An 18873-nucleotide genomic window follows, 5' to 3' on the forward strand; every position below is an offset into this window, starting at 1 on the left:
ATTTTATATTATTTTCTATATATTTGTACTGCTTCCAAAATGAGCCTTACAAATGCAAATACATACAAAATAATACGAAACATAAGGTTTTACACTCTACATATTTGCATTTTTACTCCTTCCAAAATGAGCCTTTAAGAAAACCCAACATGAGCAGCCCAATTACCTTCTCTCCTCACATGGGAGAACATACACTCAATTTCTTGATAGAGTATGAGGATATATTTTATCACTAAGATCACATCAAAAGTACAATTCACTTTTATTCTATAAATGCTTTCAATGATGCTCCTAAAATCCCAATTGATGTCCACCTAATATAACACAAGAGATTTGATGAGCTTTCACCCCCTCTAAGACAGCAACAGCTTCGATCTTCAATGCAAATTTAGCTAAACCATTATCAAAAAGAATTACAAGTAGGGGTGTAAATGGGTTGAATTTGAATTCGATCAGGCAATATTTGAAATCAAATTCAATTAGAAAATCCAATATCCAAATTCGATTCAAATTCAATTAATTAATTATTTTAGATAATTAATAAATATATAAAATAAATATTTTATTGCTATAAAGTATATAAATATATAAATTATTTATGTAACTTAATTATTATATATAAATTATATAAAATATTTTATATATTATATATAAGAATTAAATAATCAGTCGAATTCGAATATTTATCGAACTGAATCAGATCATATTCAAATTCGAATCCGATTAACTATTCGGTAAAGAATATCCGAATTCGACTCGATCATATCGAATATTAAATTCAAAATTGGATTTTCGAATACCGTTTACACCCCTAACTACAAGCCATGATCCATTTGAGTCTTGAACCACAACACAAAAAAGCAGCCTCATCTTTATTCATACAAGTTCTATCAACATTGATCTTCACTATGCCCAATCTAGGAGGAATCCAAAGTGTCCATGACCAGCTTATTTACTCTTTTATTACCAAAAAAAACAGCTTATTTACTCTTTTATTACCAAAAAAACAGCTTATTTACTCTTTTATTAATATTACCAAAATAAAAAAAAAAACAGCTATTTATCATAAAAATAATAGACCAAGGCTAGCAAATACTGCATTTTTTTTCTAGATATTCCAGAGAGTGATTGTTAATAATACTACCAATTCTGATTTCATTTCTTTTTGACTATTGCAGCCCTGAAACCAAGATTTGAACTAGCCCTTAAAACTAATTAATGGATCCACTAAACTGGGTTTACTGCTTATTCTTAAAACCAAACCATGCACGCCTAGCATGGTCACAAGAAACCAATGTAGTGGTTGAGCCAGTTTGAGGGGGCCAAGGATCCTCCACCAATATACTTGTCTCTGCCCCGGAACCAAAGCATGGGTGTTGGGTGATACATTTTTGAGAACCCTATCACATAATGGACAAAATTGGTCATTTACACTCTTTTTCTTAGGCTCTGAAAGGAGTACATATTTGTATATGTAGTCTTTCCAAATTGCAAGGTTTAGTTTGGAAAGAGTATAAATACAAATATGTAGAGACAGTAGAGTACAATAGATACAAAATAATACAAAAAAAAGGCTTTGTACTCTACATATCTGTATCTGTACTCCTTCCAAACTGAAAGTGCAAATCTTGTATTTTGTATGAATTTGTACTTTACGTATATTTGTATTTGTAGTCTGTTCAAACTGAGCCTTCAATTTAATGATTTTATTCCGGCCCTCCTTTTCATAGTATTTGCATGAAAAAACTTGGTATTTTTATATGAGCCAGTTAATTCTAGATTTTTATCCCCACATAATATCCTCATTTATGTAGAGATTATCAAGTTGATTTATCAAACCTTGCATCTTGTTTCTATTATGCTCTCCCTTAGTTGTATTCAATTCTATTTCTAGCTTGTTTGTAATTTCATTGATTTTGGTATAATATTTTCATGTGTCCGTTTTCTATCTCTAAAGAGTCCGACTTAAAATTTTAAACAATATTACTTTAAACCATATATAAATGTATTTCAAGATTCAACAAATAACCTCTTTGAATTTTTTACGAATTTCCTACATCTCTTCAAATCTAAAAGGTCTCTTTAACGATTTTGACCAAGGCTTGCTAAAACCTATTGCATCAATACCTAAGCATCTCCATGAATTAAAATTTTTTTATTTTTTTTCTTACAAGAAAGGTGAGAAGTTTTTATCTCAATTAGAAAAATAATGCTTTCTACCTGACACATTTATATCATCATTGCACCAGGTAATGGCCCCTAAGCAAACGATTATATTATAGATCTTCCCATAAAATCATCATACAGAGATAGGTTGTATTTGATATCTGATGGTGTGCGATCTGACTATTCCTAGCTGGAGGGCGATTCAGACTCCAGGTGGACAGCAAGCTGGATTGATCTACAAGACAGTCTATCAGAGAACCTAAGGTAGCTAACCCGGCGAGGTCATTCCAATGCTTAAGTCAGTAATTCTGCTATGAATGTGAGCTGAATGCTTGAAAGCTTGAATGATAGTGAGTAGAATAATCATGCGTACCTCTCTTTTTTTTTCTCTTGGAGTTGGAGGTAAGGCCTTTATATAGGCATTGTTTGGCGTGAGCATCACGCAACACGTCCGGGATATCCGAGAGGACGTGACTAACTGCTCCAAAGTCCTCGGAGCCAATCTTTGCGCCTTACTTGGTTTCTCTCAAAACATTCGGTGTGAGAGTTGACTTCCAAGAGACCCGGGAGTGATGAGATGCATGCAGAAATCCACATCGAGCACGTCTTGTAGGTCGCCACCTGGACCTTGAGGGAGGTCGCTCCCCACGTCGAGGTCGCTCCAGCCGATACTGACGAGGTACCACAAGTTAGCCCTGGATGAGGTGCTGCTAGCCAAGTCATGGACAAGGTCACTGGCTAGGTTTCTACCAGGTTAGCGCTAGAGGCAGGTCGCCAGGTCAGCGCCAGAGGCAGGTTGCCAGGTCGGCAACAGTGCCAGGTCACTAGTTAGGACTCCATCATTTTGGCTAAGGCAAGTTGTCGCCTAAGTGGTTTTGGGTGTTACCCAGTTGTTCCGAGATACCATGTGTCACAATATCATTGAAGGGCCAAATCCGCCCTCATCAATATCTTTATTTTTTCTACCTAAAATGCTTTGAATTGATCAATACAATTTGGTAAATAACTACTATTTGAGCCTATTTATAGTTGAAACAGGCATACCATAAAAATGCATGTTTGGGAGGTTGTGTGTAGAAACATCAATACAAATCACCAATTTGTAGTGATCAACCCAAAATGATGTTCCAATTAGAAATAGCAACTACCAAACACAACCAAAACTTGTAATAACTAGTTAGGAATTTAGGATTTCCCTCCACAAAAAAAAAATAAATAAATAAATAAACTAGTTTTTGAGCAACTACATAAGTTGTTCTATTCCCTTTCCTAAGAACAAACTAATGGTCTATTTGGCTCACAGGAATAGGGGTCTGGAACTGGAGTTGGAAATTCCAATTCCGATTTTGGCTGTGAAGCAGCATTTAAACAAGTACAGAATGACTTAATACAGTCTAACAAAAAAAAAAACACCATGAAAACATGATCAATTTTTTTTTTCAGAAAGCCCTCTAATTTATCATCGTTAATTAAATGGCCCCAATAAGAATCTGATTCAAATATTACATTTTGCCATTTAAAATGGGCTGCCACTTTAACTGGAAACAGAATGGCATGCAATTCAGCTCCACCATACCAACTATAAGTAAAAATCCCTCCCTGGGTATCAAGAAAAAAAAAATCATTAGATCTTGTCATACAGCCAAAAGTATTCAGATTTGGAGATAAAACGTACATTCAAAGCATTGTTCAAAATCGGACTGGATCGGAAAAACCGGGAATCGGTTACTTTATCGGTTCTATTTTCCTTCAAAATCGCTTTTTTCCTCAAAATCATTGATTTTGGTCGTCAAACCGCTGAACCGACTAGTTAATCGTTTGAACGGTTTTGACTGTTTTCCAATTTTTTTATTTTCTTGTCAGAACAGACTGGCCATTCGAGTCAAACGATCAGATCGTTCAAACCAATAACCGAATCCCTGACCGGTTCGGTCACCAATTCGTTTTTAAAAACCATGATTCAAAGCGATCATGCGAAAAACAACAAAAGAATGAAATACTTTTTAGAAAGTGAAGATGGGAGATTTTGCGACAAAGAAGCTATTAATAGTCCTAATGATAATATATTTTTTCATAAAAGTCCACACATATCACACTCCAAAAAAGCAAAAGTGACATATGAAGAAATACTTTATAAAAAGCCTCCAAATCCGGCCTTGATTTGGAGGTGGAATTGGAAAAGTAATTTGTTCTCTTGTTTTCTTTATCCTTTGTATCTGCACATTGGACGGGTAAGAGATCTTAGATTGCTATCACCTCAATCAAAGACATTCGAAATTAGTTGCTTTTTTCATTTTGTTTGTATTGTTTAGTTGCATTTTGGGTGAGTTGAGTGGCTTAGGGATGCTTCTTTTAACTAGATTTGGGGCAAAGCAGGCTAAGTCCTCCCTTGTTCTTCTTTATCAGTCTTTTGGGAATGGTGGACGCTCCTCCACCTGAATTAAAGTGCCACGAAATTTCTTGCAAACAAAAACCCTGCACACACTCTGAAAGTATGGGAATCTACGTGAAAATTGGCCAATCAGTCAATCACGTGCACTATGTTAAAGTTGGAGCATCTTTGAACAACAGTACAACGGTTGTACTTGTGGGGATAGCATTCCCTTTGAATTAAATATTGATTATTTAAACCACATGAACGAGTTTTTAATGTAAGGATCTTTTGGTTCATGGTAAGAATTGAAATCAGAATCAAAATTATTTGTAATCGGATAGTCTATTCTCGTAGTTTGATTGGTTTAGATAAGAATTAAAATAAACCGGAATGAGATTTCATTTTCAAATGAGGAGAAAATATGGCCAATTCCTTAAATGGGGTAATGCCATTTCTGCAAATTCCGATTCTACCCAACTAAACAGTTAAAATCGGAATGGGTCATTCTGATTCTGATTCCAAACTTCTATTCTCACAAACCAAATAAACCCTAAATCTTAAATTATTAAGGGCTGAATGACTTAATGCTTTTAGCCAATAAAATGTCATGTAACAAAAGTGTTAGGGATATAATAATGAATAATCAATGCAATATACCATTCAGCCGTTAAGGTGTCATAATCAACTTTACCTATTATCAAACGGCCCCTAAATAGCACTCAAAAAGGTATAAACCCCCAATCAATAAAGCGGTCATCATTAGGTTAGGGAATTGGGTCCTCCGGTACCTAGAGTGCAATTTCCCCCGGCGCGAACGTCCACATGGATCCTGTTAATCAGCCCACAAACTTGACAAAATAAATGGATGGGTTGTGGGTCCAACATCAACCCTTGGCGGCCCACAACTTATTGCACGAAAGATCACACAACAATATATATTCGGAATTTTATATCAAAATTAGTCGGAATCCCTGCGATGTACGGACTTTATTTATAAACAAAATTGGTGATGGAGTTTTATGGTATTATTTTTTTGGGTCATGTCTACTTTATTCAATCACAATTTAATTTGTGCTTTAGTGAGAGTGGCTAATTTTTTATTTTCTAAATAATTTTGTATTATTTTTTGTATTTTAATGTTATTTTTTATTAATTTTTTGAAAATAAAAAAAATCTAAATAACAATTATATAAACCACTTTTGTGTTTTGACTCTAACAATGGCCTCTCCTATAGTTTTGAAAAAAAAGTGCAAATACCTCTTTTCCCTTGGCTTTTTAGTAACAACGATATTTAAGTTACCAAAATACCCTTGTCATTTTTAATGCATTACCATACAAAATTTAAAATTTCAACCTCACCCTTCACTAATTTATTTTGCCAAACAACTTTCAAAGAATAAATCTCCTTACTCTTCTTGGACAAAATACGACAAAAAGGCTAAAGTGAAGTAAAATTACAGCATTACATAAAATTTTTTCTTTGGAATGATGACAAAAGAAATGTATTTGCACCTTTTTTCAAAACACTAGGGGAGTTTTTATTAAGATCAAAACAATGAGGAGTTTCATAGGATTGTTAAAAAATGTAAGGAGGTTTTTATAATTGTCCTTATTTTTAAATGGTATTTAAATTGATTTTAAAATAATTAAACTATACTAATGATTAATATTGTAATTATTAGTAAAATTATATTTAATTAAGTATACTAAGTTTATATTTTTCAATAGAACTTAGGTTGATATTAAATTAGTAAAAAGTAATTATAAACTAATAATTGCTAGATAATTTTATATTAATTTTAAATTGATATCAATTTTTTATTTGTCTTATTCCTTTTATTAATTAAATCTTTTTTATAACTGAGAGAGAGAGAGAGAGAGAGAGAGAGAATGATGAGTTAATGAGCAACGTTAAAAGTTTTAATGGTGATTGGTCACTTGAGTTATTTTGTTTAATTTTAAAAATAGAAAATTCAAAAAACCGGAAAAAAATATAAGTGACTTGGAGAATAAATCAATAGGCATGAAAGTGTTAACTTGACACATTCCATTTTAATATATATACTTTGTTTCAAATAATGGGCCCTCATAAGCCCTAAGGAACTTCTGGATCTCAACCCTAACACAACGTAGGTCAAGTCATGACTCGAGATCCGATCGAGGTCGGGTGCAACTTGTGTTGGTTGGTTAGGTTTAAGAACTTCTTTCGTCATGATTTCTGTTGTATTTTTATGGAGTCTACATACTGCATTCTTTAGGAGAAAATAATAAATGAATAATTCATATATTTATATGACTCTTTGTAGCATGGATGGTTGAAGATGGGTTTGGTACGAACATATATTATTAACACATGCCTACATAGTATACATACATACACACAAGTGGGGCAGTCAATAGATTTCAAAAGTTAGAAACCCAATCCAACATCCAATCTAATCATCTCGGATTTGGAGGATCCGTTTGAATAATTGAATTATATCTAGATTTATACTCTACATCGGATCAATAATCTGGTATGATGCGGATTTAGCCCCATCTAATTTGATTATTTTATAATATATTCATTTAATATAGATGAAGAGCATTGATACTATAGATAAATTTACACAATAAATTCAATATGTCATGTTTAATAAATCTAAAAAGTGAAGGAAAAATTTATGATGCAAGAAAGACATGGTATCACAAGAGTTTTGACCAATCAAAACCCACCATTAATTTTGATAAATAACAACTGATTGGCTTCCATGTTTATGATACCAATTGATTGGTCAAAAATTTTTAGATGTCATATCTTTTCGATATCATAGTCGAACCCAAAAGTGAAAAGTAGTTCATTTTTTATATTTTTTTCTTTATCTTTAAAAAAATGAAATTGAGTCAGATTAATAACCCACTCAATATGATTGGAATCCAATCCAATATCTCCAAAATCCGATCAAATCAGATTCAGATATTTCTCTCTCTCACATACACACAATGGTCCAAATACCCAATCATATTTGCATTTTGCTCGATCTTATCAAAATCTAGCCTTATTACAACCCTGCATACAACCCAACCCCTGAAAGTGCAAAAACTTGACCAAATTGTAAGGAGAGGGCCAAAGGGGTTTCCGGTTGTTAGATTAGAATCTAGTTAACTCCATTGCTCTACTTTGTATAGCTATAAGTTCCCTCTGACACCGAACAACTAGACAAAAGCCCATCCCTTGAGAAGCCTATTGTTTAATACAAATCATTTTCTTAGGCTTAGTTTGGGAAGAGTACAAATACAAATATATACAGTGTAATGTCTTGTATTTTGTATTTTTAAACCTTATTTCCTACATCAATCCGTAATTGGCAAATATTACTACTATGGCCCATATAGGGGTGTCAATGACATTCGAAAAATCCAATTTTAAATTCGAGATTTTATTTAATCAAATCAAATCTGGATAATCCGAATATCGTAATCGGTCAAATTTGGATATCTTATTCATACCGATTAACTAATCATATTTGAATTTGGACATATATATATATATATATATATATATATATATATATATATATATATATATATATATATGTATGTGTGTGTGTGTGTGTGTACACACTAAAGCGTGTCTTCTCCCTTTACTTTAGTTGGTGCCACGTCACATGGCCTTTGCTTTCTCCCTTACCCCAATAAAGAACTCTCAAGCCCTCTTTCATATAGTCTTCTTTGTTCTCTCATGAAGCCACCTTATCAATGTCTTTTCCTTCTCTCATATGGACATCTCAGCATGTTTATCCCACTTCACAATTCTGATATCTTTTAATAGTTGTGAAAGAGTGGGGAAACAAGACCAACACGCCTTTGCTTTCCCAGTTGGGGGAAAAAATTACATATTGTTATCAACCCTCAGTTAGGGTTTATCATTTCTTTACATATTGCGGTGTAGACTCACCTCAACCTCAAAAATCCCCTAATTACTTGGGATCCTCTAGACCGAGACTCAACCTCAGTTCAACCCCAGAACGACAAATTGGCCAAGAAGGCACATTTGTCGGCCAATGGAAGGCATGTTTACACAATCTCTATTCGACCCAAATGCCACAACCACAACCCCTCCATAATTGCAATGGGGAAGCTTCTATAAATCCTCTAAAGAAAACCCGAGACCAAATTCAATTTTTTGTTTGTTTTTTGGGTTTTGGAAAATTCGGTTTGGTTATTTCGATTTTCTGTTTTTAAAATTAGAAATTAGATTAACCGAATTAACCGAACTTTGTTATATAATATGTAATATACAATGTATAATATATTATATAATTTGTGTATTAGTATATAATATAATGAAATTTGCTTTCATAATATATTATAGTATATAATATATATAATAGTATATACATTATTAAAATACGGTTTTAACAAAAAACCAAACCAAAACTTTTGGTTTTGACTATTTCAGTTTTTCTATAATTCGATTTTGGTTTCAGTTTTTTTTTTTAATTTGATTTTAAAAATGTTGGTTTATTTGGTTTAGTTTTTAACCTAACAAATCGAATGCTCAACCCTTATAAAAGTGACAGTAAATAGTAAATTATTTATTTGTTAATAAACTAAGTTTTTTAACTAATATTATCTTATACATTATCCATTAAATCTACCATTTTAGACATGACTAGAAAACCTTCTTATATTTAATAAAAGTATAGGTTTTAATTGGTTCGAACAAGCAAAGACCAGAATTGACCCAATTATTAATCCAGACAAAATTATAGAACCAAAATTGATATAATCGACTCAATTTGGTTTGGTTGGTCAGGTAGAACCATTCCATTGATATCTCTGTCATTAGCAAACTACAACACTAAGATCAAGGAACCCCCCCTCTTTTACCTTTACATTTAGGTCATTCTTCTTGCTTCCTGATTGCTTAATAATTTGCCTACTAAGGGTAGGAATGAAACTTGGGCGAGCCCAACCCAAGCCCAAACGGAATCAGCCCGTAATTTTACATGGACTTAGGCTTGGATTTTAGGTAGGGGTGTAAACGGATCAAATTCGAATTGGACCAGGCAATATCCAAATTCAAATCCGATTAAAAAAAACCCAATACCCGAATTCGATTCGATATCCGACGGATATTGAAAATTAACACCCGAATTCGAATCCGATTAAATATTTGAATATTCAATTTGATTCGAATTCGATTAATTAATTATTTTAGATAATTAATAGATATATAAAATAAATATTTTATTGATCTAAAGTATATAAATATATCAATTATTTATTTAACTTAATTATTATATATAAAATATTTTATATATTATATATAAGAATTAAATAATCAGTCGAATTTGGATATTTATTGAATTGAATCAGGTCATATCAAATTTTGAATCCGATTAACTATTCGGTAAGAATAGGATATTCGAATTCGACCGATTAGATATTCGAATTATCCGAATTCGATTCGATTATGTCAAATATCGAATTCGAAATCGGATTTTTGAATACCATTGACACCCCTAATTTTAGGGCCTCGACCTGGGTTTGAACCCAAAAGTTTTGGCTTATTTTATTTTTGTTGGGCCGGGCCCAGGCCTAGCCCTTAGATAGCTCAAGCCCAACCCTACCTTATCCTAAACAAGACCTAACTCATCTATGTAAATACATATATGCATGTAGAACACATATATGCACTTTTTTTCTAATAAACTATACATGCATACATACATTTATACTAAAGTTTAATGTGGGCTGATTGACCAACCTGAGCCCAACCTGAGTGCATCAAATTTCAATTCGGGCTAGGCTTGGATTGGAAAATTCAGATTTAACCTCATGCTCGGGCCCAACCTGCCCAACTTGCACCTCTAATGGAGGGTTTCTGCACATATATGGGGAGAGTAAGGTCTCCTCATCTTATCTTATGCCCCTTTGTTGGGTTAAATTTGGTTGGTAAAGATCCATTGAGAAGGTCTTGATATGAAAATGTGGTTATACACTCCATGGTCCATTTATTCAATTTTGATGGATGCCCATGGTCTGTTTATGCAATTCACTCCATGGTCGGTTTCTCTAATGATTTTTACTCCAGCCTATCACATTCTTTTTTTTCTTTTTTTCTTTTTGCAAAATAAGTATCATAACTTTTCCTTCCCTTTTGAAAGCAACCATGTATTTGGAATGAGTGCAATTTTGAATGGGGGATATCTATTTATTAAGATATGATTTTATTCTATTGACCAATATTTTTAACAATAATCTTGTACGCCAATTTACATATACTAGAATTAAAGCTATAAAATTAAGTTGCATTTATATCTCTTGTTTACGTGGATGAAAGAATGATTTGAAAGTCTCAAGGATTTGTAGGAGTTAAAATCTATGCCCCACCGCCCGTCGCCCCACACAACGAGCGGCTGCCACATGTATAGTCGCACATGGCCAGCATTCCCGCGTGTGGGGCCAATGGGACAGCTGTTAGCTCGTCCTGTTAACCCCAAAATGAGCCCAAAAAACTCATTTCAACATTCCCGCCCCCTCAACCTCAAATCGTGCTTGAATTGAGTCCCCTGGCCCTGTTCTACTCCCCTCCACCCGAGCTCGTATTCAACTCCCTCTCTGGCACCAGCGATTACTCCAGCTAGTTCATCATCACCAAGTACTCTCAAACTCTCATATTTTGTTTTTTTTTTTCATTTCAAATCAAAGAAACCCCTGTTCTGATGTTTTGTTTTTTCATTTCAAATCAGAGAAACCACTAGCCATTTACAACGATCATCGGCAACAGTGCTTTTTTTCCCCTCTTCCAACTCCCTCTCCAGCACCGGCGATTGCTCCGGCCATTTCAACGTCACCAAGTACTCTCCAACTCTCATATCATCTCTCTTTTCACACATTTTTTTTCTGATATTTTGTTTTTTCATTTCAAATCAGAGAAACCACCAGCCATCTATGACCATCAGCAACACTACTTTTTTTTCGCATCGGCGATCGCTCTAGCCATTTCACCATCACCAGGTACTCTCCAATATTGTTCATTTCAAAGCTGTGTTGTTGAAAGGATCCTGGAAAACGAAGTAATAGAAAACAAACCATGTTCACTCCGCCCATTTCATCATTTTGAACACAACTATCCCACTGAGATATGAACTTTCTGCATGCTCATCTTTTCTCTTTTCTATTCTCTTTGATGAGGTTCATACCGAAATAGATTTTTTAGAATCTCAACACTTTCACATGTGCAAATATCTTGTAGATGCAATCACATATTTAGAAAGCTGACAAACTAGTATAACCATATGGATTTTATCAATTCTATGCTAATAAATAGATCTTGCTACCACTTAGAATTTTCACTGACACCATAAGATCCATATCATATTGAGGGATAGTTGCTTGGTGTTATGATAAAACCTCTATGTTGACACATTTAAGTCTCAGAGTGACCAATTCATGATAAAATTTCAGAGTTTGGTCCATATCCACTCTATGCCACAGAAGACCCTAAATAGCCTAGACAAAACATGATCAAATACCTAAATAAAATACATATAAAATTATAAATAAACTACATAATATAGAAAGGCACATTTAGATGCCCATTCCCTTTTAAATTTTCTGTAGTATCAGGTATGAAATTCATTAAACTAGAATTATTTTCCCTTTATAAGTTCTTGAGCCTCAGTTAAAAAAAATATTACGAGTAAATTTTATGAGAAATAAGCATGTTTTTCCACTATTGAACATATATTTGAAACATCTAGTTATTAGACAATGGCAGATAAAACAATAAACAGTAATATCACAAACCTCGTAAGTTATAGTTCCGCCAGAAGTTGCTGCTTGACGCAGTGTTGCATTAGATTTTGGAGCAATTTCATTACTGCTTTTGGAGCAATTCCAATAATTTCATTACTGAAATACATTAAAAGGAGATCCCCCCCAAGGTAAAACCTTGATAGGGTACAATCACTACACTCCCCATATTACAAATGGCAAAAGTTATTGGAAGTCTAGCCCCCAATTGAGAGGCCAGAATTCCTTTAGTTGTTGACACCCAAGATATTAGTTTTCCAACTGTTATCGAAATTAGTTCCTCTTGAGTTCTAGCAATATTGTGGAAAATCCTCATGAGACTAATTTGAAATGAACATATTAGAGAGTACCTTATCTGGAATTATCAGAAGAAAATTATGTTATCTGTTACTTTGTTTGCTATCATCGAAATTATCAAAACTATGTTGTTGTTGAATTTGAATTGAATTATAGAAATATAATAAAGTATAAAATGGATGGAATAAAGTAAATAATTAATTTTCATCTATCAATACAAGAATGAGTTCTCAATCCATATCTGGAATTAGGTTTCATAATAGCCTAAAGTATAGTGCAAGATGCTGCAAGTGTGGAAAAAAATGTATACTTCGTGTGCCAAAGACATTTGCTAACCCTCAAAGGTTATTTTACCCTTGCTCTGGCAAGCCTGTAAGTACTACTATATTTTCATTATGTGTTTGTGATGACAAGTTTGGTATATTAAACGTATTGACTTGTGTTTGCATGTATGTAGGCAAATGACACTGAGGAGGAAATTTATTCCAATATCAAGTACTCCAATTTGAAGCTTTGCAACTTTTTTGAATGGGCAATTCCTATAATTAATTCATATGAAGCCACATCAACCAGGAACAATGTAGTGAATCTAGAAAGCCATATTAAAAAGCTAGAGAAGTTAATTGTTGAAGGACTAGATGCTCTGGAGGTTTCACAATAGTTATTTACCGAAGGACTGAAGACTATACAGATTTTGTTTGTTAGTTTTGTAGTTGTGTTTATAGTATTTTTGTACATGTACAAGAATTAGTATATAGGTGAAAGAACCAATTACTATTAATTAGGTACAAGAACTAATTGCTCCTAAGTATAATGATAACTATTATATTTATGGATACTGAAGTATTTACCCATGTGCTAGAAACACTAAAATCTTTGTCTTTGATTTTCTAGGTCAGGTTGATGATCATTCATTTCGATACCTTCATCATAACTTCAATTTTAGTTTTATTTTTAGAACACACAATTCATATGATAATGACCACCCTAAACCTCACATCATCATGGGATTTCTTTATGGACGTTTGGGTTTTTCTTGGCCATTAGAGAAATTCGACAGGCTATTTTACTTTTTGATCATAACCATTAGAGACAATAGAGACACCTCAATGTTCATTTACATGGGCCTTAATTTTTCATAGAATACCAATTAAAGTGCAATGCTATTAATGGTGAATTAGTTTACATCTAATTGGTTCATTGTGGCATATATTTGAATGCAAAAAAAAAGAGACTATTTAGGTATCGAATGAACTCAAGATTAGTCTATGAACACTGGCAAAATCCTTTCATTAATCGAAGTTTGTTCAAAAAAATTGAACAATTGTCTTTCAGAATTATTAAAATCTAATATGGTTTGACCTATAAAGGTGATTGGATCATGAATCACTTTTAAAGCATACAACTATAAAAACCCCTAGTCAATTCTACAAATAACATGTAAAACCTCAATTAGTCCCCTCACATTATAAAGCTGAAACAAGCACTTATAGTATCTTATTAAAAGAAAATCAACCATTTGAGGAAGTTGTGGCTGAATCCCAATAGCTTTTTGCAACCATCTATTCCCCATGAGTACCTTGTTAATGGTATGAAGGAGTTGCATTTCAACAGCTTTTGACATAACATTCAGTGAATTATGCATTTATTCCCCATCTCATCTAGTACTTTTTCAACCTTTTAGAAAATGATTATGCACCTATGACCAACATATCAACCTAGGTTTATACATCCCATGACATGGAGATCAAATGAAGCAATAGCATGATAAAGCATTCATATTCAATATTTTCCAATGGAAAGTGTTTGAAAGTTTAGCTTTGTGTGTCTGTACCAAAGCATACAACATAAAAAAAAATAATAATAAATTTTACAAAATAGTAGTACTATTCAACCACTACACTATTTCCCCTTTCTCCTTCTATCATTTTTCCTAAGCTGAATAGAGTTCATAACCATAGCCAAAACTTGTAAACCAAACAACTTTTTAAGTGAATTTTTCATAGCCATGGCATAATAAAAAAGTTGAATGCAGTTCAATCAATTAAATAATATTCCCTCCATATGGTGTTTGGCTCCACAAAAAATAAGTAAGAATAAGAAAGAGAAAATTAGTAAGGAATTTTAGGATGTGAAATTAATGGATCACCTGACTGATAAAATACTTTACATGCTAGCGTAAGACATCCCCCCTTTCTAATTGTTGGTCTTGATAGAGTGGTCCAATCCAAGATGATTCCTGCATTTACACATGATAGTGTTTTTATAATTATGCAAAAAATAAAACACATTTTTAGAAATAGACACTTGCACATATATATTTTCACCTAACTCATATGAAATCCACTAGAGATGGTTTGACTTAACCTACTTCTAGGTACCTCTACCTATAGATACAATGCCCATTTATGAATTGAAATGGTTTTATAGAGTATTAAAAAAATCCATACACACCACTTACTTGTATGGGAAAATCATTTACAAAAGAGCTATAATGGTTATACATGAACCAATGTGGTGTTTGTGGCAAAAAAATATATGTAATGAATATGTTATCTGTTGTCTAATAAAATTGATCTTTGCTTAAAATTTTAAGTTAATTTCAAACAACTACATGCAAAGGTGAGGGCATGGTGTGATGTTGTTGCCAATTCAACTATAGTGTAACCCATAATGTCATAATAAATTACTTGAAATTATTGTAAACTCGCAACAGAGGAAAAAATAACTTACATGAAAAAGGTAAGGAATGGTTCTTTGTGGATCACTTCCATTTGTAGTAGTTTGAATATTTCCCCTAGAACCTTGACCCTAAATTATAAAGATTTTGTTAAAGTTTCAAGTGCAAAAATATATACCAAGATTAACTACTTATCACCTATTAAGCCTTAATACCTATGTGTAAATGACAGAGTGGCTAAACCCTTGTGTTTCTATATTTATCAATTTCCTATCTTTACATGTCTAAATCATAGAAGAATCAATTGGTAAATGTTTGAACGATAAAATTTGAAATAAAATGAAAAATACATGTGAAGAGCATTTGTCATCAGATTGGTCTTTCTTTGATCTTCTCTGCTTGGCTAATGCTTTCTCTATGGAATTTTTTGACCTTTTTGAAGAGTGTACGGAGAAAACCTTGTGCTTAAATCCCTTTGCTGATTTCGGAAACCCAACCCCCCTAGAACTACCCTTAGCACTGGTGTTATCACCAACATCCATTGCATTGGTGTTATCACCAACATTCATTACATTGGTATTATTCCCAATATCCATTTCTAATTGTGTGCCATCAAGACCAGTGCAAGGAGGCCCAATTTTTTCATTTTCAAGTTGCATATCATGAGATGCTATAGATGATCGTTCAATGATTGTTAACTTTCTTAAACACCCTGTCACATCTTCCAACAACTTCTCTCTTACTTGCATAACAATGTTGTAAGCATCATCACTAGGTGCAGCCTTAAAGCCATGAGATGCTACACCCTTGCATTTTTTTGCACCAATGGTCCACTGATTCAATACATAGGATGATGGTAAGGGCTCTCGCCTATAATTAAGTATCTTCAATACATGTCTGCATAAGATCCCAACAAATTCAAAGTTCTTGCATATACCTGAATTGTTTTATTTTAATACAACTAATTGTTTTATTTCTTGAATCAAATGTCACAATGAACCGATGATTCACCCATACACCTGAATCAAATGTCACACTACACGATCTTTTTCAATGGTGCAAGTCAATTATTGCTTACTTAGTTATGAAATATGGAAAAGATAGGTGGTGTATACACATGAGAAGCAAAAATCCATTATTCCCACATATGTTGTCATGATTGGGGTGCTTTGTGTTGTTGCAAATTTGGCTTTTAACTCTTCATACCGCCTATCAACAACTAATCTCTCAAAGTGTCGAAGAAACCTTGACAAATCATACCTAATATTGAGATATTTCTTGAGGGAAGCATTCAAACTCTCAGCTCTTTGTGTTGTGCTCATCCCGACAGAAAATGGTTATCGTCCAAAAGCTAATGCTCATTTGTGCCTTTTACTATATAATCTTTGCAACCATTCATTTTTCTGAAGTCCATACTTATTGATCATGACCACCCATGCATCTTTAAAGTCATCAACATATTTACAATCATACACATAACTATTAAAATCTTTGGAAAATGATTTAAAATTTTCAAACACACCGCTAAAGTGTTTTGCAACATTTTGGAACATATGCCATACACATAACCGATGATGTGATTCTGATAGCACTAAACCAATTGCTTTTGCCATAACTGCATCATCATCGGTTATAATTGTTTTAGATTTTTTCCTCCCATGGTTTTGACAAATACATTAAACAACTACTCAAAAGTATATGCAATTTCATTGTACAACAATGTAGCACAAAAATTATTGTTTGCCTATAATTATTCACCCCAACAAATACTGCAAATGGTCTATTCTCTTTGTTTGTTCTATATGTTGTGTCAAAACATATCACAACACCAAAATAAGCATAGTCTACAATCATTTGAGCATCAGCCCAAAACATATTTGTAACTAATTTAGCTTGGTCAAGTTGAATTGCATAAACAAACGATGGATCTTGTGGTTGCATATCTTCAAAATATTTTAGAACACCACCTGCCTCCCCCTTCTCCATATTTCTAGTCCGGTATGTATGCAAGTAATTCATCAAATCCACTGAAGTAAACCCAATAATTTCATGCCCACCGGCCTCGTTTGCCATCAACTCCATTACTGCTTTTAGAGCAATTACTACATCATCTTCCATTATAGTTTGATTACCTTGTGCCTCATTGATTTTTCTCTGTGACCTCAATGATGTGGCTTAAAAGGGGTCGTGACCATATGATTATGCATCTCATCAAAACCAATGACACGATAACCATCTTTCACATGACTTATCTTCATAGTTGCCATACAACCACATCTTGTCATTGGTGTACTAGTCTTTACATTGACCCTACATTTATCTGCACTATGTTTGCCTTCTCTAGAGCAACAAAACTTGTAGTATCTTACGTGGTTAGTCCGTTTGTCAACAACTCTATTTTTTTCGAGTACTAAACCCCACATTCCCGACATATCTCTTATATAACTTACATGCTTCCTTTATTGTTTCAAATATAATGCCAACCTTTGGAGTACACTCTTTAGGAATAACACTTAACTTTTCTTTCAACATATTTTCAATACTTGCATCAATGCCTTTAGTTTCCTCACATGTAGGCAAATCATTAGTGGGCTTATCAAGTTCTTAACTTATGTTAGGCAAAGCTTCTACCTCATCAAAAGCATCGACAATGTTGGTACCCTCCATTTTACCCATGCTAGATGAAGGTTTGGATGGTTCACCCTCATCTCCATCAAGTTAAAACACCAACCTTCACACAGAGTTTGGTGTGCCCTCCATTTCCTGTTGCACATGCCAAAATAAATTATTCTTACGTGGAACTAAGAAATTAACCCAATATGGAATTAAATAATACAACAACAACACAAAAAAAAAAACCTAATATGCAATTCAGATAGCACATAAATCAACAAAAAATATGTGCATTATTTTTTCAAAAGCAAAAGAAAGCAATTTTATTCATGCATAATTGTACAGGAAAAAGGTGGAAAAAACATCTCTTCTTGCTGTAGACTCAAACATGGATTGTTTCCTAATGAGCAATGTAACATGAAAGCACTATTAATCATATTCTATAAATATAACCAACATGTCAAATAGCAAAAGATATGGTCCCTATAGAAGCATTCAAATACTCATTTGCATACAAGTGGTTTATTAAATAATTTACAGTATAGAAATCTATATGAAATATGGTACTATACTATTGGGTTGAAGAAGTAAAAATGCTCTATATATATGAGACCATCAAACTCATAAAATCAGACAACCTCCTCAAGATCTACTAGACCCATCGCTTCCTCTCTCTTTCAATCGGTGCTAACACTCGTCACCATTGTCTCACTCTTCCTCTCCATCTCAATCCTTGCACTAATCAAACATAGAACTTGAGAAAGATCTTTAACTATAAAATAAAAAACCTTCAAAATCAAAAGGCAACTTCAGGTACAGTCGAGTTCCGCTCTATGTTCGACAACATATACCTAGTGTAACAGTTTGGGGACAATGCAAATGGGAAAAAATGAATAGATGGAAGAGGGGAGAAAAGAACCACCTATTTACTGTTGCCGG

The 18873-nt window shown here is 33.4% G+C and overlaps 1 pseudogene; it reads right to left on the bottom strand.

Annotated features, from left to right (window-relative positions):
* Positions 1 to 15605: 15605 nt before the first annotated feature.
* Positions 15606 to 18081, bottom strand: LOC148803486 (protein FAR1-RELATED SEQUENCE 5-like; annotated as a pseudogene).
* Positions 18082 to 18873: the final 792 nt, after the last annotated feature.

The sequence above is a fragment of the Nelumbo nucifera genome, chromosome 1, assembly GCF_055504915.1.
Source record: "Nelumbo nucifera cultivar China Antique chromosome 1, China Antique-T2T, whole genome shotgun sequence".
In the NCBI taxonomy this organism is placed as follows: Eukaryota; Viridiplantae; Streptophyta; class Magnoliopsida; order Proteales; family Nelumbonaceae; genus Nelumbo; species Nelumbo nucifera.